The sequence below is a fragment of the Schistocerca cancellata genome, chromosome 3 (assembly GCF_023864275.1).
Source record: "Schistocerca cancellata isolate TAMUIC-IGC-003103 chromosome 3, iqSchCanc2.1, whole genome shotgun sequence".
Taxonomy (NCBI): domain Eukaryota; kingdom Metazoa; phylum Arthropoda; class Insecta; order Orthoptera; family Acrididae; genus Schistocerca; species Schistocerca cancellata.
In genome coordinates, this window is record NC_064628.1 from 425,597,365 (window position 1) to 425,620,782 (window position 23,418).

The window sequence follows — 23,418 nt, forward strand, 5'->3', positions numbered from 1 at the left end:
ACAGATATTTTTGTAGATGGTGTTGTCAAAGACGAATTTATTCTTAGTGCTAAAGATCTAACTATTAAACAATTGACAGATGCAAGAAATAGCTTTAGAATAGGTCTTTAAAATTACTGAAATAACTATAGCTAGCGAAATCACATCTGTGAAGTGTTGATAAACATGTGTGTGCAAATGTGCTTCTTGGATGAAGTGACATTTACTAAAACGATGGAAAAAAGAATGTTTGCCCGTGCTAAAACGTTAAAAGTGCTTTCCTTGGATTATATGATAAGTTTACACTGTTCAATTTTCACTATTTTTTACATATTTTCCGCCTTCGACTTACGAAATTCATAACCCAACATTTAACCTCTTCGTGACAGGAATACGCACTTCACCTCTTTCCAGAGAGAAAATTAAACATGTCTTAAGACAAATTACACCTGACGATAGACTCACAGGGTCCGAAATGCATCGTGTAGTTAATAAAACACGAAAAAGTGGTGACTGAAGGCGTTGTTTAATTGATACCTCCAATGTTTAGAAAATCACTTATGACGAAGTGGAAGATCTTTCACTGTCAGCTACAAGGAATATTTCTTGGCAAAAATAGGCACCAATGTACATAATTCCATCTTTGCTGATGATCTATCAATTCCCAGTCACAAACAGAAAATTTTTGAAGAAATTTCCATTTTGCATAGTGAAAAGAAAGGTACTCGAAGAGCTGGAAATTTTCAAGTTTATTTCTAAGAACAGTACCCTCATCCTCAATGAACAGATAAAATTACGTAAGGAAAATTTTTGCAGTGGCTTGAAGCCATTACTCGCGGGATCTTGATTCCTTTACTTTTTACCATGTTTTCTTGCCTCTAGTTCCAAAGCTTCTTTTTGTTCGAATCTCACAGGTATATGCTACTAAAGGTACATTCACTCAGATATGTTTTGGACTGAGCAGCTGCTTGTATAAATATTCTTTAATATCCTGTGTTTTACTTAGTGTTATTTTCCTGTGTAGCGTAACAGACGACTCTGTCATACTTCATTCCTCGACATTTTTGTATTTTCAAATGTTCATTCAGCTTTTTCCTTTGTATTTGGTTTTTGTAATTATTTCTGTTCATTATTATTTCTGTTATAATCTCTCAAATGGGCACATGTCACTGTTCGCGCCCGATAGGCGGCGCAGCTTGTGCTGTTTCCGTGGCAGCAATGAAAGTAACTGGGTCGATCAGTATGATGTTGTTCCTAGCAAGGCATACTTGTCAAAGACTTGGAATTGTTTGATTTTAATTTTTAACTTGAGCATATCTGTTCGCAACTTTGACCATTCCTTTCTCGCAATGTAATATTACTGAAATGTTTTTTCAAACTTAATTTTCTATGTATTACTTCATAGGGGTTCTTAAAAGTTCGTTCTGATGAAGACATCCTTAGAGGTGTTGAAATCTAGGTCAGTGTAACAAACCGTTGTTTGAAGTCGGTTGTCTGTGTGATTCCTGTGCTAAATTTTACATACAGTTGCTGAGATACAGCCACGTCTAAACCTGATCCATGCACATAAGAAAAATATAGGTATGTTTATATGTATGTTTGTTGTGCTTCTACTAAGCCACAGAACCGATTCCAACCAAACTTGACACACATATCATCTACAGCCTGGAAAGAAACATTGTGGTGGGCAAGAAGCACCTACCTATCTAATGGGCGGGCGAGAAAAAGCACTTTAGCCTATGATTCTCGAAAACCCCATATTTCACCTATCAGCTATTTGAAAATTAGAGCACTTAGTCACCAGCAACAAGTTTTACACATAATTTGAGAAGCTTACATAACTTCTCGCTGACATTCCCCATAAAATGATGAAGTGAAAAAAGTTTATCGCCCACTACGTTTTACTATTCATGTAGTAAAGCTGGCTCATGAAGCTTGATGATTTAATTTATTACTTCCTTAGTGCAAAATGCATTTTCGACACATTTTGCAGACAGTATTCAGATATGCCCCTGAGGGTACCAGCAAAAATTGTATCTTTCTACCACACAGTATAGGACATAAGACGTTACAAACTCTGAGATGCGTGAAAAACTACCGCATCATGCAAGATGTTTTATTACTCCTTTATTATTCGGAACAATGGAAACTATCATGGGAACCTTTACTGAAGCACAAGTTATGGGGCAGAATCACCGAATCACACTGAAGTGGATATATACTGAATCTCGACAATGTAGGTAAAGTAATCTTTTGATGGCCCATATAATTAAATTAATTGATTCATTAATGTAATGGATCAAATTTCCTTTCCTGAAATGATAATGGAAATGATTCTGGTAACTGTAACTGTTTAACAGAAAACTGTCGTTCTAAAAATTTTCAGTCACATTTATCTTTTTCAAATGAAACGCAAAATCGATCAAGAATTTATACAAAGAACAACGATGTGTTTTAACGTGAACCATACATGTAAATAGTCCTGATTTGATACACTTGTTGGCAAGAAACTAGTACAAACGGCACTACAGGTAATCTAGTGTGCTTCTCTCCCAAGGAGAAGAGGAAACAAAGAGAACAAGTGACATGTATAATATAGATAAACAAGTTGATAATCAGAAGCAGTGCCACAATATTAGCTAGAGAGTGAAAGTGGTTCTACAGATGCCACCGCTGGGAAACCTCAATTCGAATTTTGGGCTGCTGCAAAATTAACTGAAACCCAACAGGCCAGAGCTGCTTGTATTACCGAAAGCACGGTGCAAGGCGGATGCTGATGATAGCTGCTACTCGCGATTCAGCCGTTGCATGGAGATGGGCCCTGCCTTGGACACCAATTGAAGCAAGAGAGCGAAAAAACCGTGTTTGTCAGGGCGGCCGGACAAGTCAAACACCGAATGAAGTTACTCTGCAGAAAAGGCAGCAAACAGTACGTCCTACGGCGGCCCGGATGCGACTGTCTTATTCTCTTCCGCCTCCACTTGTGACAGAATTCGGGCAGTCGTCGCCGATGGACAAAGCTTTCGCATATTATGGCCTTCCCGCCAGTCCCCGACGGTGGCTCCAAATGTGTGCAGGTGTAACTGTCGAGCAGCCTATCATAGCCTCCGCCAGGACAACGCGTGGGAATCTCCTTGAGCCGGCCGCAGTGGCCGTGCGGTTAAAGGCGCTGCAGTCTGGAACCGCAAGACCGCTACGGTCGCAGGTTCGAATCCTGCCTCGGGCATGGATGTTTGTGATGTCCTTAGGTTAGTTAAGTTTAACTAGTTCTAAGTTCTAGGGGACTAATGACCTCAGAAGTTGAGTCCGATAGTGCTCAGAGAAATTTGAACCATTTTCTGAATCTCCTTGACGGCGGGCGCCGATAGAATGCGATAATTGGGGTGCGACGAGTGGCGCCGTTCTGACGGCTAACCCACGGGGCTCGACGACTATTTCCCCAAAACGTCTCATACAACAGCGCAGCCGTGGCGCTGAACTGGCGTGTTCCTGCACAAAACATGAGGCTTTCGCAAAAAAACTTCCCCCAGCCAGTATAAAAACAGCGAGCATCCGTCGCTCTGTCCCCTGACACCTGAGCGAAAGTGGCAGCCAGGGGTTAGGATCTGTCCGCAATCCCCAGGGACCACGTGTCTGTCTAGCTCCTGGCACTGTGAGCGGTTGGCCTCTGCACAGCCTCCTACTCGATGAGCAGAATTTGTGTATGTATCCTACTGCCGACCTTGTGCGTACCGGTACATAGTATTCAAATACCTACTTTGCATGACAGTGTAATATGGTAGTAAAATAATGTTAACTTTCCCATACGAAAATTGAGACTTTAGAAATCCAAGACAGGGTGGTATGATGGCCCTAAATAATTGTTTGAATGGGGCAGAGGACCTGTCATCTAGAAATGTAATTCGCAGACTCTGTCCACGTATATCGCTGAATGCACCTACAAAAATAAAGGATGAGTCACTAACTATTGCCATCAAGCATATTCGGAAAGTATGATAGGAGCTGAAAAGTTTGTTGTACAAAAGTTGCATGGGACAACGGGGGCCATATTATGACGTTGGTTTTTTGTTGCTAGGTGGGGTCGCATCAGAGATATGACGGTCGGCTTTGTTTATTTAAGAGGGATTCTATAGTGTGGTACTTATTTCCTGATAGCGGCTATCGAGATGAATCCAATGATGTGTAACAGTAAGATTTAGAAGGTCAACGAAGGTCACAAAGGTGGTATAAACGTACATTCACAGAAAGTGTACGAAGAGTTGATAATTGGTAAAAATGCATTGCTGCAAACTTGTTATCATGGATTGAGTGGTATTCCTCATCACATCGGCACTTACCGAAGCACGTGCGCTGACAATTCTCTCTCGGCTATCTTCAGGTGTAGTTGGAACGTCGTCATAAACAATGTCTTTTACGAATCTCCACAACAAAAAATGCAGAGGTGACAAGTCTGGCAAGCAAGCCGGCCACGATACATCGGGTCCAATTCAACGATATGGGAATTGTCTCTACAATTCATTTCTAGCCATCAGTGAGAAATGTGCCGGACATCCATCGTGTTTATACCACGTTCTGTTCCTCGCTCCTAATGATACTCCTTCCATTAACAGACCTAATGTTTCTTGCAGGAATGTGGTGTACTTCCTACCATTAAGATTCCCTTCGATGAAATAGGTGCCTATAATTATCTCCACCAGAATATCACAACACACTTTCACAGACTACCGTTTTTGGTGTGCAACTCGCCGCAGCCCACATGGATGTTCAGTTGCCCATTAATTGATGTTATACACATTAACATCTACGCAAATTAATATTTCCATGGTACGTGAATGTAGCCTCGTCAGTAAATAAAATCAAACTAATAAATGTGTCATCCCTCTGAATCAGAAGTTGAGCTCATCGGCAGAATTCAGTGCGACATATACTATGCGTACCAGTTAATTCTTGGTGGAGACTGATACGGTAAGGATGATATTTATGGCGATGTAGAACACTAACAAAACTACTCTGGTTCATGCCAGATTCCCTTGCGATTTGACGCGAACTAACACAAGGGTTTCGAACCACAGTGCAAAGAGAAGCCGCGCGGGATTAGCCGAGCGGTCTTTGGCGCTGCAGTCATGCACTGTGCGGCTGATCCCAGCGGAGGTTCGAGTCCTCCCTCGGGCATGGGTGTGTGTGTTTGTCCTTAGAATAATTTAATTTAAGTAGTGTGTAAACTTAGGGACTGATGACCTTAGCAGTTCCATATGGTTTCACACACATTTGAATAAATTTTTTTTTTGCAAGAGTACCAATTTGCGTTTCCTTGTTAGTAACTTTCCTTTGCTCGATATGTTCCCGATGCGTTAAAGATCCAGTTGTTCTCAATTTATCATACACATATTTAATGTGTACAACGTGTAGTGTGAGTACGTTGAGGATACCTTTCAGCGTATAAATCTCTAGCTCTCACAGAATTTCGTTGGTATTCTCCGTAAATGAGAAGCATATCGACTTGTTCTTCTAAGAAATACATCATTCACATTCGCTTCATTCGACGACACTAGTCTTACCGTTCCTGTTATTGTTGTATTGAGAAACTGTCGAATGGTGTTTACATGTCAATGGCACTTTAGATGGGTACACCGTATTCAGCGAACATTTACAATTTGTGCGATATACGAGAGAGAATTTTCAGAGCATGTGCTTCGATAAGTGACGATGTGATAAGGAATACCACTCAGTCCATGATAAGAAAATTGCAGTACTGCAATGATACCAATGGCCATCACTTCGGCCGGCCGGGGTGGCCGAGCGGTTCTAGGCGCTACAGTCTGGAACCGCGCGACCGCTACGATATCAGGCGTGAATCCTGCCTCGGGCATGGATGTGTGTGATGTTCTTAGGTTAGTTAGGTTTAAGTACTTCTGAGTTCTAGGGGACTGTTGACCTCAGAAAATAAGTCCCATAGTGCTCAGGGCCATTTTTCATCACTTCCAACACCTCTGTAGATGGACGTTCATGTCACCTTTTTGACCTTCGTTTACCTTCAAAAATCTTACTGTTACACATCATTGGATTCGTCTCGACAATGAGTACCAAACTATAGCATCCCACTGAAAAAAACAACGTTGACCTTAATATATTTGACCCAACGTATTATAGCCGCCGTTGTCCCACAAACGTTTCAGCTACACTTTCAGAGTTATTCTAGGTGGCAATAGTTAATGACTCAGTCTATATATCATTCTATGACACATGTTTCAGGAGATGTGATATCATTAATAGTTATCTGTATGAAAAAGAAACTGCATCGCGAATATCGTTCGAAATATGGGTAAAATTTGTGCACAAATATACTTGAAATATTTTAAGTATTAGTCAAATATCTTTGATTATGCTTACATAGCAGAGGTAAAAATCTCATCCTACACAGCTGGAAAATTTCAGTCAAATTTGATACACATATTAGTTCAAAATTATAGAGAGCAACAATCAGTCGTTGTTTCCTTTCGAGCTTTATTAAAGCAGATTTGGGTTAGTAGCTAATCATCACCAATAGAGAAGTTCAGAGCTTTAATACATTCACCTGCACATCTGCATCTGTTATTTGGCCTCCTGTCACAATTCACTTAAGACTGCCTAATTACTAGCTGAAATCTAGATCTGCTTTAGTAAAGGTAGCAAGGGAAGGACGACTGATTGCTGCCAAAGTCGCTGAGAGCATTCCACTTTCCTAAAGTAGAGTAATTTGATACCTATTAGTTACGATCTGGAAGAAATACTGTGTGGGTAGGAAATACCAGGCTCTTACTGGGGTTACAGTGATAACGTGAAGAGTGAAGGGAGTGAGGAGACATGCACGGAGATAGGAGGCTAGGGAAATGAACAAAGTAAAGAGGAGGTAATGGACTGAGAGAGAGGGAGGATGAAGAGATGGACAATGATATGGGGGATGCAGGGAGGGACGTAGTTAGGGGGAGGAGGAGATAGTGAAAGGGAGAGAAGTCGGAGAAGACACGCAGAGAGAGGGGTAGGAGGAAATGGGCAGAGACTGGGAACTGAAGAGGTGGACAGACAGAGGGATGGAGGAGGTAGAGAGGGGGAAAGTAAATGTGGAAGAAGCAAATGTTCTAATAGAGGATTGAAATAAATACCCGAACAAAGCCGGATATTCAGCTGCGCTAGATATAAACCCATAAGAATATAATCTTAACATAAGCCCAGCTGTAACAGAAGCCTAACTACATTTCGCGTCATAATATAAAAAAACACTTAGGATGTGTTATGGAAGACATTCGTCGTCCGTTTAGAATAAAAAATGAACCGCTAAGAGGGTGATGTGTCGAAAATATAAAAGCGGCAGCGTAGCGATCTTGTCCTAGATTAATTAGTAAAGGCTAGATAAAGCGCTGTATCACTCCCAAGAAAACCAAGCATGCATTATACAGTAAAACAGCGGTCCTCTCTCAAGTTAACTTGAACCGCCTGAAGTGAAATTCTCTGCGACAAACTAACAAAATCACACAGATATTATGTAGTTAAACAGCAAGTTACAGTAGGATCAAACAGAAACAGCTCACTGGAACTTATAACCTAGTGGTGTTAAGTGTCAACTAGTTCAAAAGCTAAACAACGGAAACCAGCGATAGGTCCAGTGCTATATTTCCACTGCAGAAAATCCAGTACGTAGAAATAAAATGTGCTGACGATAGGAAGGAAGAGTGAAAACAATGGCCGGATAGAGGAAACTTGCCATTATTTAGGAACCTGTATCATGAGGCCCAGTGGACACCACCTCAAATTGTCTGTTAACAAAGGTGCAATAGTAACCAGCTGACTAAGAACTGAAGTGCATGCACCGTAAACAAGACTGCGTACGTGGCCGCGGCAAGAAACGTGAAAACGAAACGGTGCAATATTGGCTTGATTAAACACGACGAGGCGGGTTTGGTGATTTCCGTTCAAACGTTAACATAAGAACATGAGCGCTAATAGTAAAAAAATTACATAATAATGAATAAATCGCTCTAAATGTGTGTTGACCTAACTATAAACAGTAAACGTATATCACAAACAATTTAAATTAGCGGGGACAATGTCCAGCAGCAAGATCCTATGGTGCTGGGAATGACAATCACAGCATTAGGATAAGTGACAACAAAAACACGCTAAAACTAAAAGAAGGAAAATCAATAGGAGTGGTGGGGGAGTTATTTCTGTTTGATTCAATTTTAAATTGCTATTTAACTACATAACTTCGCGTTATTTCGTTGGTTGTCACACAACATTTCACTGTAGGTCTTACCAATTAACCGGAAAGTGCTGGTTCCACCACGTATAGCCAGTGTTGCTTTTCTTGCAGGACATCGCAAATGCTCAATACATATACAGCAACTAAATATGATTTTTGTTATTTTATGAGAAATCTGTAGGTTATTGACAGTACCATAGTCATGTATGCAGATTACAGTTTTCTCTTTCCATTACTGTACAACACAACACAACAACTGAGAGGAAACACATTACGAATGAGGGGTGCTTGACAATTTTGTCGCAAATGTATAGGTTTAGAAGAGTTAAGTGAATAGCGTTTTTGGGATGCTAGTACGGTTAAAGGCAACTGTGATTGATCACTTGCGTCATCACCAGCGAAACAGAGAGCATTAGGCAACATGTGTATTAGTGACATATAACTTGTAACGATATGTTTTATTTAGCTTATTACAGACATTGAGGACTGTTTTAGCACACGTGTGATATCTTCCGTTAAGAAGGAAATTAAGAAAAACTGTCAGAGATGACACGAAGAGAAGTAACGTGGACTAGATACCTAGGGATGGCAGGCTAAACACCTGAAGAAGGGATAAAAACGGATTTCTTAGAAAAATCGCACCATCTATTAGATATCTAAATGCAGGAGAGGGAAGTGAAAAGGAAAATGGCAGAGAACTTAACATCACCTTGTGTAGCGTCCATTGGCGAATTACTATTGACGTAAATACAGCCGTGTTGTGAAAGAAGTCAGTTACTCATCGTAAAGTTCGTGAAGAACACTCTACAATTACGTAGGTTCTGCTTCCAACAATTATAAGAATTTGTGATGTAAATAAAAACTGCCGTACCCAGGAATCAAGCTGTGGTTTTGAACATTGGCTTTTATCGCTCTGTGGTCTCCTCATAACAGAAGATGCGTGTCTAGGAACTACGAATTAGTATCTGCTTCCTTGTAGCGTACACTTACTACACTCTGTGGACGTGATGTAAAAGGTGCGTTACACATAACGAATTATCTACAGCTATGTAGTAAGTACAAGCTCTCTTACAATTACTCACAGGCACATCATGTCGAGTAATGAAACTACTTAACTTTGTCCAAAATAAAATAATCAGGAACATAGGGCTTTCAGCAACCAGCTTAATAATACAGACAGCCACGCGGGATTACCCGAGCGGTCTCAGGCGCTGCAGTCATGGACTGTGCGGCTGGTCCCGGCGGAGGTTCGTGTCCTCCCTCGGGCATGGGTGTGTGTGTTTGTCCTTAGGATAATTTAGGTTAAGTAGTGTGTAAGCTTAGGGACTGATGACCTTAGCAATTAAGTCCCATAAGATTTCACACATATTTGAACATTTTTTTGAATAATACAGAAGATTGTCTGAAACGAAACTGGTATGCAAAGTAATCAATGATGTAACAGTTATAGAGATATGTGCGAATTTCATCCTACCATTCCCACAGAAAGTTACATACACGTACATCTTTCAAGTGTCGGATGAGGTACTTCTATGCCGCAAATGATTATCTGCCGTAGTCGTGTGGCAGATTTGTCTTGCGTCCTGAGTCAGAAACTAGCTTTGTTTACGTTTTAAATAAAAATCATCAGCTATAGCATTAGAAGTCACGCTAGTTCTGCCAACGGCCTTTTCAAAGAAGTCGGCTGAGCAGGCAGAGGTTCAGGGTGCTCTCCTGCCCTTGAGGTGGGAAACTGTCCTAAAAGGTGAAAATACTATCAAAGATTAACGCAATGAAAGCCACTGCTTTAAAGACGCGTAACATTATTACGTAGAAGATATGATCTGTAATTGACAAAGTATGTCAGAAGTATGACAGTGGCAGGGAAGCTAGAAAATCGTAAAGGAAAAATGCTAACGCTTCGTCTAGATATAATGGGGCGGGGGGGGGGGGGGGGGGAGTGGCAGTAAAGTGAAATGGAAAGAAGACAAGGCTCTCTGGTCAGACGAAACTAGAATAATATCAACAGCAACGGAAAATGGTATAATAGGAGTAGCACTTTAAGGCAGAAAATGAGTCATTGTGAACACTGCATGATAGGTTCGTTCTCGTCAGAAGTGACAGAAAACCAACAACGACAATAATGACAATAATAGTTCCGGTATATATACCGACATAGCAAGCAGAATAGCTTGAGAAAATATATGAACATATTAAAAAGGTAATTCAGTACGTAAAGGGAGACGAAAGTCTGTCATGGGGGTTGGAAACCAATTGCAGGAGACAAGGTTACGGAAGAACAAGGGCTCGGCAGTAGTAATGACAGAGGGGAAAGACTAAATGGGTTCCTTAAAAATTTCAGCTGGAAATAGCGAATACTCTGTTCAAGACTCACAAGAGGAGGTGGTATACTTGCAAAAAACCGGGGCATACGAGAAGATTTCAGTTACATTAGATCGTGGTCAGGCAGAGATTCCGAAATCACAAATCAAATATGAGTCGGTGTAGACCATGAAGACGGATTAATAATGATGAATAATTCACTGACATTTAAGAGACAATCATGTAGAACCAAAGCGCAAAGCCGTAGGACACGCAAGCACTAAGGAATGAACACACACGCTTGAAGATCTCTTAGGCTAGAGATACTGCGATAACGAATAGCTCAGTTGGTAGTTCAGTTGAAGAGGACTGGACATCTCTAAAAAGGGCAATCACAGAATTAGGACAGAAATACGAGGTTCAAAGAAATCATTAGGGGAAGTTACAGCAAAACGATTATTCAAGTAGGTGTGTAGGATGTATGAGTCTGGTGTTATACCACCTGACTTTCGGAAAAATATTATCCACACAATTCCGACAATTCCGAAGACTGTAAGAGCTGACAGGTGCGAGAATTATCGCACGCTCAGCTGAACAGCTCATGCATCTAAGTTGCACATAAGAATAATATACAGAAGATTGGAAAAGAATATTAAGTATCCGTTAGATTACAATCATTTCGGCTTTAGATTAGTATGAGTTTTAGGATAGGTAAAGACATCAGGGAGGCATATGTTGTGTTGCTGTTGGTAATGGGAGCAAGAATGAAAAAAAACTCGAGATACGTTAGAAAGAGCTGTCGACGAAGAAAAAGCCTTCGGCAGTGTAAACTGGTGGATAATGTTCGAAATTTGTAGGAAATAGCGGTTAACTGTAGGATCGGAGGGACAATACAAAAATGTCAAGAACTATGAAAGACTGGAAGACCAAGCAAGAAGTGCTAGGATTAAAAGAGATGTAAAACATCGACGTAGTCTTTCACTTCTACATCGAAGAAACAATGGCTAGAATAAAGAGAAGGTAAAAGAGTGGAATTAAATTTTAAATTGAAAAGATATCAATGATAAGATACAGTAAGATATGCCGATGAGATTACTATAATTATTCGAACAAGGAATACAGGCTTTGTTGCACGGAATGAGTAATCTAATGAGAAATGAACAACCTAATGAGAACAAAATAAGAATTTAGAGACAATGGAAGACAGACTTAAGTAATGAGTTGCAGCATAAATTAGAACAGCGAGAAAATTAACATCAGAATTGACTGGCACGAAGCTAAAAAGGAGATGACGGATAGACGAAGGAGGACGTAAAGAGAATACTAGCACTGGCAAAATCATTCCTGGCGAAAAATTTCTCTGAATGTACGTTTCGAGTGCAGAATTTTATGATAGTGAAACATTGATTTTGGGTAATTGAACAAATGGTAATCAAAGCATTTGAGATGCTTTGCTACAGAAGAATGTTGAAAATTATGTGAACTGAGAAGGTAAGGAATGAGGAGGTTCTCTTCAGAATCAGAGAGGAAGCTAACATACGGAAGTCACTGATAAGGAGAAGGGTCAGGAAGGTGGACATCTCTTAAGACATAAGGGAATCACTCCTTTGGAACCAGAGGGAGCTGTGGTGGGTAAAAACAGTAGAGCAAAGCAGAGACAGGAGTTCCAGCATATAACTGATGACGTAGTATGCAAGACCTACTCTGAGATGAAAAAAAAATGGCACGGGAGAAGAATTCATCGGGTGGCAACAAACCAGCCAGAAGACTGATGACTCAAGTAAAAAAAAAAAAATGCAATTGACTTTTTTAAGTGTCCACATAGTGTGGTGCGGACATTTTCCTCTTCCAAAATGAATGTCTGTGAAGTTCGTAAAGTGGGAGATGTACTGGCGAAAGTGAGTAGTGCTTGGGTAGTTCAACAGTAACGAATTTATTCCTTCTTGATCTAACAGGAGGATTCAATTTAACTACCTGTTAGGCTGTCTGACTGAGCCAGCTTTTTAATAAGTATCACGCGACAAGCTCTGGTTGCACGAATGAGTACTTAACTTCTAATGCCTCAGAACTATGTACATGAAAACTTTTAAAGCTTTTTTTAACTAAAATAAATGTTATTAAGGTGCTACACCTCCATTCTTCATATCTACATATTTAGTAGATTTTGTCATGTTAGAATGTATGACTTTTTGACGGAGCCAAAACCTAACTTCAGTTTGCACATCCTCGTCACAATCAAAAGGAAGACCTCTTAAGTTTCAGGAACAAATAAAAACGGATGGTGCCAATCCTGGATCGTAGGGACGATGATCGACACACTGAACCCGAGGCGGTGGATTGTTCCAGATGTCGCTGCCTTGGTGTGTGGTCTGGCATTGTCATGCTGAGCGAGAAGGTGTTCGATGTGTGGATGAACTATACGAATTCCTACTTACGGTTTTCTCAGGATACCTCACGTTATACAGCGGCACATTACAGAGCCCTCTAACGTGGAGGGGTGCAGTTTGCGCCAGCGAATCGGGAACCTCTACCGAGTAAAATGCTCGACATTTAAGTCTTAAAGTAACATTGAGAACAGAATAGACAGTTCGGAGGCTTTACTTTTCAGGAAGCCCCTGATATTTGTGTGTATGTTTATTCCTTTGTTCTTTGCCCACATTAAAAACATTATAGTCGGCAGATTTCAGTATAGGCGCCGTATACCACTTTTTTGTGTGTAAAATAAATCTATTGTCATTAACATGTGACAGTCTTGCGAATTAAGGAGAAGGGTAAAGACGGGTTGTTATTACACTCTCATGATGATGACAACATAACCTGCCTTCTATCAGAACATTTTAATAAGCGTCAACTATCATTTTAAAATAAACAATTGCATTACATTCTGCATAATATCTCAGGCTCATTCTACACTAAAAATCTAAGTATTTAACTACTACGCAAGTAATGATGTCACTTTCGTCAGTAAGTAAAAAAAATGGCCATCACTGCACTCCACCTGTGGAAGGTACATAAACTAACTTGTTTTAGTTGTAAATATTTGTCATGTATTATTGTTTTTCTGACATGGTCTTCATCCTGGAGGATCTCCTCTCTACGGATCAATTGGAATGAAAGTAAATCCAATCTAATCTAATCTTACCCGGTCTCTTTGCTCCCAACCTTCTATACAGGTGAATCAAAGATCGGGTATATCTTCACTTTGCCCCTTCAAGCAGATGATGTGCCCGAACTATCGGCCCACATTTCTCTGCTACAGAATGCTATAAACCACTTCTTCATTGCGGTCAGCTGAACCGTCCACGCATAAAAATATTTCTTACACTTCACCCTCCATTTTCTACCTTGGTAATTATGTGACACAGTCAACTGAAATATCTGCAAATAACATTAAGTCGTAAAATAGTGTTATCTGTGCTCCTGACATCCACATATTAAATTATAAACACCCCATAAATTTTACTAAATTTGTCATTTACTTAATTCCTTCTTTTGACTAACATTTTAACCACACCTTTAAGAGTTAATCGAAAAGACCAAAGGCTAATACGTTTGTTAACGTCGTAAATTCGGTCTACAACTCTTTCTCAGCATTATCCCAAGCTATTTAGCTTTAGTGTGACATATCAGACTATGGACTACATTGCTTCTATAACCACAACAATGAAATAAAACCTTACCTAAAGGTACATTTCATAGCAATGTGTTGCTCTGCTTCCCTCTTGCAGATCACGATATATCTTCTTTTTTATAACTGTACTCAAGAAATGGAACTAAATACATTTGGAAAAGTCTTACAACCGCGGGCAGACCATTTTCTTTCGTGTGCCATAAATGTGATTTCACTGCAAATCAAACAAACATTGGTATCCCGACTGCAACTACAAGCCCACAGTTTCCTCTTCATCAAATGACACAGACTGACCAAAGAAGAGAAGCACCATGAACACATGGTCGGATGTCACTGTAACTTCGTGCACGTACACGCCACTGGTGGCTGTGTAAATGATTAGTGTGGCAGTAATCTGTGATACTTCACAAGAGTGAATATTAGAGTAGTTCGCATTTACTAGTGTTCTCATCTTGGTTGGATATATAAGCAGCGTGAACAACGTAAGATTTCGAAGACACGAATGTGCCACGTGCTCGAGTGAGACTGTTTTATCGGCAACTGATGGCTTTTGAAAGCGGTTTATTGAAGGTCTCCATCTGACCGACTGGTCTATTCGTGTAGAGCTACGCCCAACATCAGCGACAGTAATGTCCTTCAGCGCACTACGGCCCCAGGTCACAAAACACGGCAATAGGTATGGCTACTGAAGTGTCCATCATAGACGACATCCATTCCACTGAAACAACTGCGAATATTTGAATTCAAACGTGTTTGCATCTTGTCACTGCGGTACACACAATATTGACGGCGGCAGCTGTGAGTCTTATCGGCGAAGCGCTGTAATCGACCTCCCAGCTGCTATGAATTACTTATCATCCAGTCTTAAGAAAACTATTCGGTAGAAAAATTTATTGTTTTGCGTCTTACAGCGAGATATTTTCACTCGATAAAGAACGTCTTCAGCATCATTCGTCATAATTTTTGTGCTGCACGAAACATAATAACTGACTGCTTGACTTTTTTTGTAGTTTGCAGAGGTAAAACGCATTGCATAGGCTTCGCATATAGTTCATATTACCTTAAAGAATACTGTAAATGAAACGTGCGCAACATATAGTTTAAGTCACAAAGATACCTCTGTAAGTACTCTTGATTTTGGATTTAATATCTGATGGACGTGTCGCGTACGCCACAACTGATTCTGCACCGGCAATTCAGGAATCACGTGGTTGTAAAATCTGTCATCGTGACGAATATAGGGATTAGCGACCACAAGACAGTTGCTGCTAGGCCGAATTCCGTAACAACAACAACCATGAAAAAGTACATCCATTTAAAAAAGCTGATAAAAATGCTCTTAACGCCGTTTTAAGAGATTTCAAAGAGATAGCAATGACAACAATTGAGAGATATATACCACATAAATTAACAAGTTATGGTGCTGATCAGCCGTGGTACACAAACGGGTCAGTTCGCGAAAAAAGCATGCCAAATTTAAAAGAACGCAAAATCCCCAAGAATGTCAAAGTTTTACCGAAGTTCGAAATATAGGGCGAAATTCAATGCGATATGCTTTTAGTAATTTCCGAAACGAAACTCTGTCTCGAAATCTGGCAGAAAACCCAAATAGATTCTGGTCATACACAAAGCACACCAGTGGCAAGAGGTAAACAATACCTTCACTGCGCGATAACAACGGTGAATTCACTGATGACAGGGGCACTAGAGCAGAATTATTAAACACGGTTTTTCGCAACTCCTTCACCAAAGAAAAGATGTAAACGTTTGTGGATACGAATCAAGAACAACTGCAAGGATGAGAAACATAGAAGTAGGTACCCTCGGTGTCGCAAAGCAGCTTAAATCACTTAATAAAGGCAAGACATCTGGTCCATAATGTGTAACAGTCAGATTCCTTTCAGAGTAGGCTGATGCAATACCTCCATATTTAGCAATTATGTACAACCGGTCCCTCACAGAAAGAACCGTACCTAAAGACTGGAAAATTGCTCAAGTCACACCAATACCCAAAAAGGGAAGTAGGAGTAATCCATTGAATTTAAGGCCCATATCACTAACGTCGATTTGCAGTATGATTTTCAAACATACACTGTTTTAGAACATTATGAAGTACCTCGAAATAAACGATTTATTGACACATAGTCTTCATGCATTTAGAAAATATCGTCCTTGCGAATCACAACTAGCTCTTTATACTTATGAACTAATGAGTGCTATCGACAGGGGATGTCAAATTGATTCTATATTTTTAGATTTCCAGAAGGCTTTCGACACCCATCCTCACAATCATCTTCTAACCAAACTGGGTGACTTTGTAATACCGTCTCAGTTGTGCGACTGGATTCATGATTTCCTGTCGGAAAGGTCACAGTTCGTAATAACAAATGGTTCAAATGGCTCTGAGCACTATGGGACTTAACTTCTGAGGTCATCAGTCCCCTAGAACTTAGAACTACTTAAACCTAACTAACCTAAGGACATCACACACATCCATACCCGAGGCAGGTTTCGAACCTGCGACCGTAACGGTCGCGCGGTTACAGACTGTTGCGCCTAGAACCGCTCGGCCACCCCGGCCGGCTTCGTAATAACAGACGCAAAGTCATCGAGTAAAACAGAAGTAATAGCCAGCGTTCCCCAAGGTAGTGTTACAGGCCTTCTACTGTTCCTGATCTGTACTAACGACATAGGAATGGCTCTAAGCACAATGGGACTTAACATCTGAGGTCATCAGTCCCCTAGAACTTAACTATGTACACCTAACTAACCTAAGGACATCACACACATACATGCCCGGGGCAGGATTCGAACCTGTGACCGTAGCAGAGGCGGGGTTCCGAACTGAAGCGCCTAGAGCTTCTCGGCCAAAGCGACCGGCTGCGACGTAGGAGACAATCTGCGTAGCACTATTGGATTGTTTGCAGATGATGCTCTCATTTAGCGTCTTGTAAAGTCAAAGACAACCTAAACAAATTGCAAAATGATTTTGACAAGATATCTGTATGGTACGAAAAGTGGCAATTGACCCTGAATAAAGAATGGTGTGATGTTATTCACATAAGTACTAAAAAAATACACTAAATTTCGGCCGGCCGGAGTGGCCGTGCGGTTCTGGGCGCTACTGTCTGGAGCCGAACGACCGCTACGGTCGCAGGTTACGAATCCTGCCTCGGGCTTGGATGTGTGTGATGTCCTTAGGTTAGTTAGTTTTAATTAGTTCTAAGTTCTAGGCGACTGATGACCTCAGAAGTTAAGTCGCATAGTGCTCAGAGCCATTTGAACCATTTTTTAAAACTAAATTTTAATTACGCGATATGTCACGCAAAATTGAAGGCTGTAATTTCAACTAACTACTTAGGATTACAATTACAAATAACCTGAACAGGAACGATCACATAGATAATGTTGTGGGTTGAGGAAAGATTAATTGGCAGAACACTTAGAAGGTGCAACAGGTCATCTAAAGAGACTGCTAACACCACGCTTATCCGTACTATTCTACAGTATTGCTGTGTGGTGTGAGATCCTCATCAAGTGGGACTGACGTATGACATCGAAAGAGTACAAAGAAGGGCGGCACGTTTTGTATTATCGCGAAGTAGGGGAGATAGTACCACAAACATGATACCTGGTTTGGAGTTGCAATCTTTGAAACAAAGTCGATTTTCTTTGCGACGGGATCTTCTCATGAAATTTCAATCACCAGTTTTATCCTCCGATTGCGGAAACATTGTGTTGGCACCCACTTACAAAGGGGAAATGATCATCACTGTACAGTAAAAGAAATCGGGGCTCGCACAGAAAAATTTAAGTGCTCGTTTTGCCGATGCGGCATTCGAAAGTGGAACGGTAGAGTGACATCTTGAAGGTGGTTCATTGAACCCTCTGCAGGCACTTTGTCAATAGCAGAATGATCATGTAAAAGTAGATGTAGATGTAGATACATCATAGACGGTCCCAGGTACCAAAACGAGGATTCTTGCAAGTGACAGCTTGCAAGGAGGACGTATTTTGTCGAATGATTATTACTTGAAATGATTTAGTTAAAAGTTTGAGCGGAGCGAAAAAAGTCTCCTCGTTAATTACATATTGGGTTATTCCCCACATTTTCATAGCAAATCTTAGGTTCGAAAATGGACAAATCGGCTACCAAATTTTCAGTATAGGTCTTACTGCTGCAAACAAATATTTGGTTAATTCAAAGTAATCAGTGTAATTAAGCAAGATCTAGTTGGTTGATGGAAAATTGACATATTTCACAAACAACTTCTGTTAGCTATGTAAATGATATCTCAAAAAGTTCATCTTTTCAAGGCCTAAATATTTTGCTCGTACAAAGATAAATTGGTGTGATGTTTCACTGGCAAAAATGCTTCCTTTGAATCAAGTAATACATTTAGAACATTCTGAGAAATTAAGATGCTTGGAGGTGTCGATAAAATTATACCTCCTGAACAATACTTTAAAATACAGAATTAAATGAAAAGAAATCAATCAAAAACTATCTGCAATGATTTCTCCAAAAGAAATGAAATAGACTACAGAAACATTTGACGTGTCTTTGAATGATGCTTGAAATCATGTACAGCAAATGAGGCGCATCAAATGTTCCTCCACACTATTTTATTCATTACATTTGGACAAATCATTTCACAAAACAATTGACCTTTTCTGCAAACATTATTGTGTGATTTAATAATGCAGACTATTTAGATTATTTGAAACAATTGGCATCAACACTGATGCCGATACTGCCTTACCAACAAATAGCAGGAAACTTTCTTGATGATTGAACGTCTTTTATTAGGAATTTCACATATTTGATACATTGGGATAGGTGTGTATAACCTTAAAGCAATTTGGCAAGACCTTAAACTATATTATTACATACAGTGTAAAGAGAGTAAATGAGACTTAGTACACAGACCATGTGACAGAATACCAGATGAGTCAGGTAAAATGTAAGAGGTAACTGAAACGGAACCTGTGACCAACAGACACTCACCTTACTAGCCAAAGACATCACTGTCACACCACAGCCACTCCACTGGGGATCGCACATCTTCCTGTAGCTACCTTAGTAACTCATTCCTCCCCACTGACTGACGGCTGAATGTTTGAGTTCACATAAGAATCACATAAAAAGCATTCGTCTTCAATTTATTGATGAGATACTCGAACGTGTCTGTACTCATTGTCTCGCCATCAAAGAATTTCTCTGGTAATGTTCCTAGCTGATGATATAAATTGTGGAATTCTCCATAAAGTTTCCTCCCTTAGTAAATTTCACGCACAGGGCTTCTTTACCGGCTTATTTTCCTAAGTAAAGCTGTTTCGGTTGCCGAACTCTCGAGCTACAACATTCTACGGCTTATGGGGACAAGTTAATCGAAACAGCTGGTCGGTTCCAGTATCCATCTTCTCGCGGGAGTTAGTCGCTCGCACGAAGGTCACTGGAGGATGTAGCCCCATGTTGCTATTTGTAGCAGGAGTATACGCGTCCATATGTTGCGGGCCGTGGAATGCTTCTGTAGCACCCGTAGAACGTAGCTTAATACACAGGTTTGTGGAGCATTTGGGTGTGAAAGTGACCCGATGTATGACTTCATGGGAACATGACGGCAAACATACTCGTCCTCAATGTTCCAGCCGACCACATCTGCCTACTACAAAAGAGAACGTATTCTGCATCGAGCACCTTGCAACTCCTTCACAACTGAGCCTTCCATCCAACAACAAATAATGGCATCCAAGCAACATTCTGTGTCATCCTTCACCACTGGTCAGAGAGTAACAGTAGTCAGATTAGCGAATTACTACCGTATGCACAGGCTGCCGTTAACACCACAACAGAAACGGCTGCGTTTGGAGTGGTGCGGAAATTATGATGACAATCGTCGGTGAATATGGCAGAGACCTGAAGAGTGGTCCAGTTCATCCAGAGTTTTGAAACAGCACAGTAGCGTTATTCCAGGCGTCGCGGTGTGGGTAACCGTTGGATATGACTTCAGTTACAGTTGGTAGTAACTGACGAAACTCTGAAGGCAACAACAGTACTTTATGGACACCCACTGTCCGCAAGTATTTCCTGTCATGCAACAGTACCGTAGCGCCTTTCTACAACAGTACAGTTCTCGTTCTCACATGGCACGTCACTCTATGTTGAGAGGTACTCCAGTGGCGAGCAGGGTTTCCAGACGTGTCTCTGATACAACATGTATGGGACCAGCTCGCACACAAGCTCGGTCGTAGCGCCAGTATCCACGATGTCGAGGGCCAGTTACAACAGCTCGTATCAGGAGAGGATACCAACTCGTTATGACACCGTTCTCAAGTGAACCAGTGCAAGCATCCTAACCGACGCGGTGCAGAGTCATACTAAAAAGCGAGGTTATACTGTCAAATCCTTTGTAAAGTAGCAATCACTGAAATAATAACACATATTCTATGAATCTGTGAGGCTTCTTTTGATTTCCTGCTTCTCTTCAGATGCTTTGCTGTGTTTTCCAGGCAGTGTATTACCTTTTCATAAGTCGTAGTTCCATTTCCATTCTCTATTACTGATCTCTACACTCTAACCCTGACTTACAACAGACCAAATTTCTCATCCTCTCCTACAACATTCTGAATTCTTCTCAGAGGATGTACACCACGATTAAGCACATATGTCGTCTTTAAATGCGTCAGCAGCAGCAGCATCGAATTTCTACAATAACACAATAGCGTTTAACAATGTTTATAGTGAATAGAATTTGTGGTAAAAAAATTTAACATTTGTTAGAGAATTTCTGTATGTTTACGTACTATACAACTATTGTAATGCTTTTATACAGAGTTTCGCGCAAAGATGCACCTTTAAGGTGCAAAACCAGTTGAGGGTCTCTTAATGGACTACAATAAAAATATAATACGGTCATATGATCATTCGTTCACTTCGACTTTAATTTGCCGATAACACTTTGCGTCGTGCACTGAAGCACCAAAGAAATTGTTATAAGCATGCGCATTCAAATACAGAAAAATGTAGACAAGCAGAATACGCTACTGCGATCGGCAACAAGTGTTTGGCGTAGTTGCTGCTAATATAGCAAATTATCATGATTTAATTGAGTTTTAACGTGCTGTTATAGTCGGCGCACGAGTGATGGGACACAGAATCTCTGCGGTAGCGGTGGAGATTTTACCGTACGACTATTTCACAAGCGTACCGGGAATATCAGGAGTCCGTAAAAGATCAAATCTGCGGCATCGCTGGAGCGGAAAATGTCCTGCAAGAACGGGACCAAGGACGACTGTAGAGAATCGTTCAACTTTACAGAAGTGCAATCCCGCCGCAAATTCCAGCAGATTTCTATGCTGAGCCTGTAATCTCACCCTCACTTATCGACCTTAATGACAGTGAAAAATTAAACCGCGTGTACCTAATGGAAATTTGGGAAAAGCAATCGTCACCGAGGTTAATTTGTCGGTAAAGAGGGAGGAAAGGGTTACATCTAAATGAAAGGTAAAATACTAATGAAACTGGTGGAAATTAATTTTGAAATAGGGGTAAAGTTAATAAAGAAAGTAAATGTGCGTCCGTTACGTTAACAATTAACTAGCGGTAATTAGATATTTGAGATTTGGGGGAAATTACGGTCGCCAGTCCTATGGACAATTACTATAGTAACTGAAAAAGAAAGATTATTACACATATAATTAGCACTAGAAGCGTGGCAACTGAAGGTTGACAAGTATAGTGTGAAAACTGAAAGTTTGTCAGAAGTAATAAATTTCGCTACACTCTGCCTTAATTTAGCAAAAGAATTAATGAAACCGGAAAATCGAAAGTTAATTTAGTGACTTAAGTTAATAGTGAGCTTTCTTTCTGAAGCACATTGAAATTCAGTAAAATACGGTTAGTCTTGGACTACCTCAACAATCATTTCAAAAGCTACTTGAATCTACGCAATTTAGAAATAAGAGATTTAACTTTGAACTTGAATTAAATGATTCTGAACAATTAACAATAGTAAAATTTAGTACGTACCAAGCTGAGCTGCAGTCACAGGTAAGCTAAAATACGGTAACAAAACTCGCACTCTTAATTTGTGCTAGTGTAATCTAACTATTGTAGCCAGCTATGAATACTTTAACTGAACTTTTAAATTAAAGCAGCGAAATTGAATTGATTGTATTTTAATGCTGGCGTCTGAATTTGAACGACACTCGGGTTCATTCCGGAAAAGGAAGGGACCCTGCTTGGTAATGCAATTGGGACAATGAGCAACAAAGGTTCATGCTAAGTAGCTGTAATTTTGTGATGCAACAATTTTAAAAGTTTGAAAAGCTGAGGTCTGCCATACAGTTCTAAAACTTTACGTGCTTCCAGTCTTCCTTGTTGGTTGATTGAAGGTTTGAAGCGGTCGATCGAGGAGGTGGCGACGGTCACTCATTGTCGGCCGTCGCTGTTGCAGAAGCTGGATGTTGGCGCGCCTTCTTCTCGACACGGTCACCAGACGAAACGGGCTCTTGATGTGCGCCAGCTAATGCTTCCCGTCCGCGACACCATGTCAGAAACTATCATTGCAAGTTGAGCGCAATTACATGCTGCCAAACCCCGAAAGCGCGGCAACTCGCGGGAGCTTCACACAACACACCTGCTCCACCTGGTACTCCAGCCAGACTCCCCCTCTGCCCGCGCTCCACGCGACGGAGTTAACACTACCAAAGATCCTACACACTTTGATTCTTCACACGACCTATCGAAGTAATCGTTCGATAGCAGTTTTCCCTAGGCAAGACCCAGCGTAAAAATACAAATAATATTTACGAAACAAACCAATTATACATCGACATAAATGCATAAATATATATATACAAATAGTAAAAGAATTACAATATGTAAAGTCACAGAAATAAGGAAAACAAATTTATAGTACAATAGATGGAAATAGGAGGATATGCATTTCCGGCGTTACAAGCCATCAACAAGTGTCAGCGTGTGAAGCATCCACCTAAACGTCATCGATATGGGCTTTCGGAGCCAAAGGTCCACTCGTTTTCCCTTGATGATTACGCGAAACAAAGCTTTACTCCTCGCCTGGATCCGCCATCTCTAAAATTGAACCATTGGTGACTGAAAACATGTTGCCTGATTGGACGAGTCTCGTTTCAAAGTCCGCAGCTCGTGGTCGTGCGGTAGCGTTCTCGCTTCCCGAGCCCGGGTTCCCGGGTTCGATTCCCGGCGGGGTCAGGGATTTTCTCTGCCTCGTGATGACTGGGT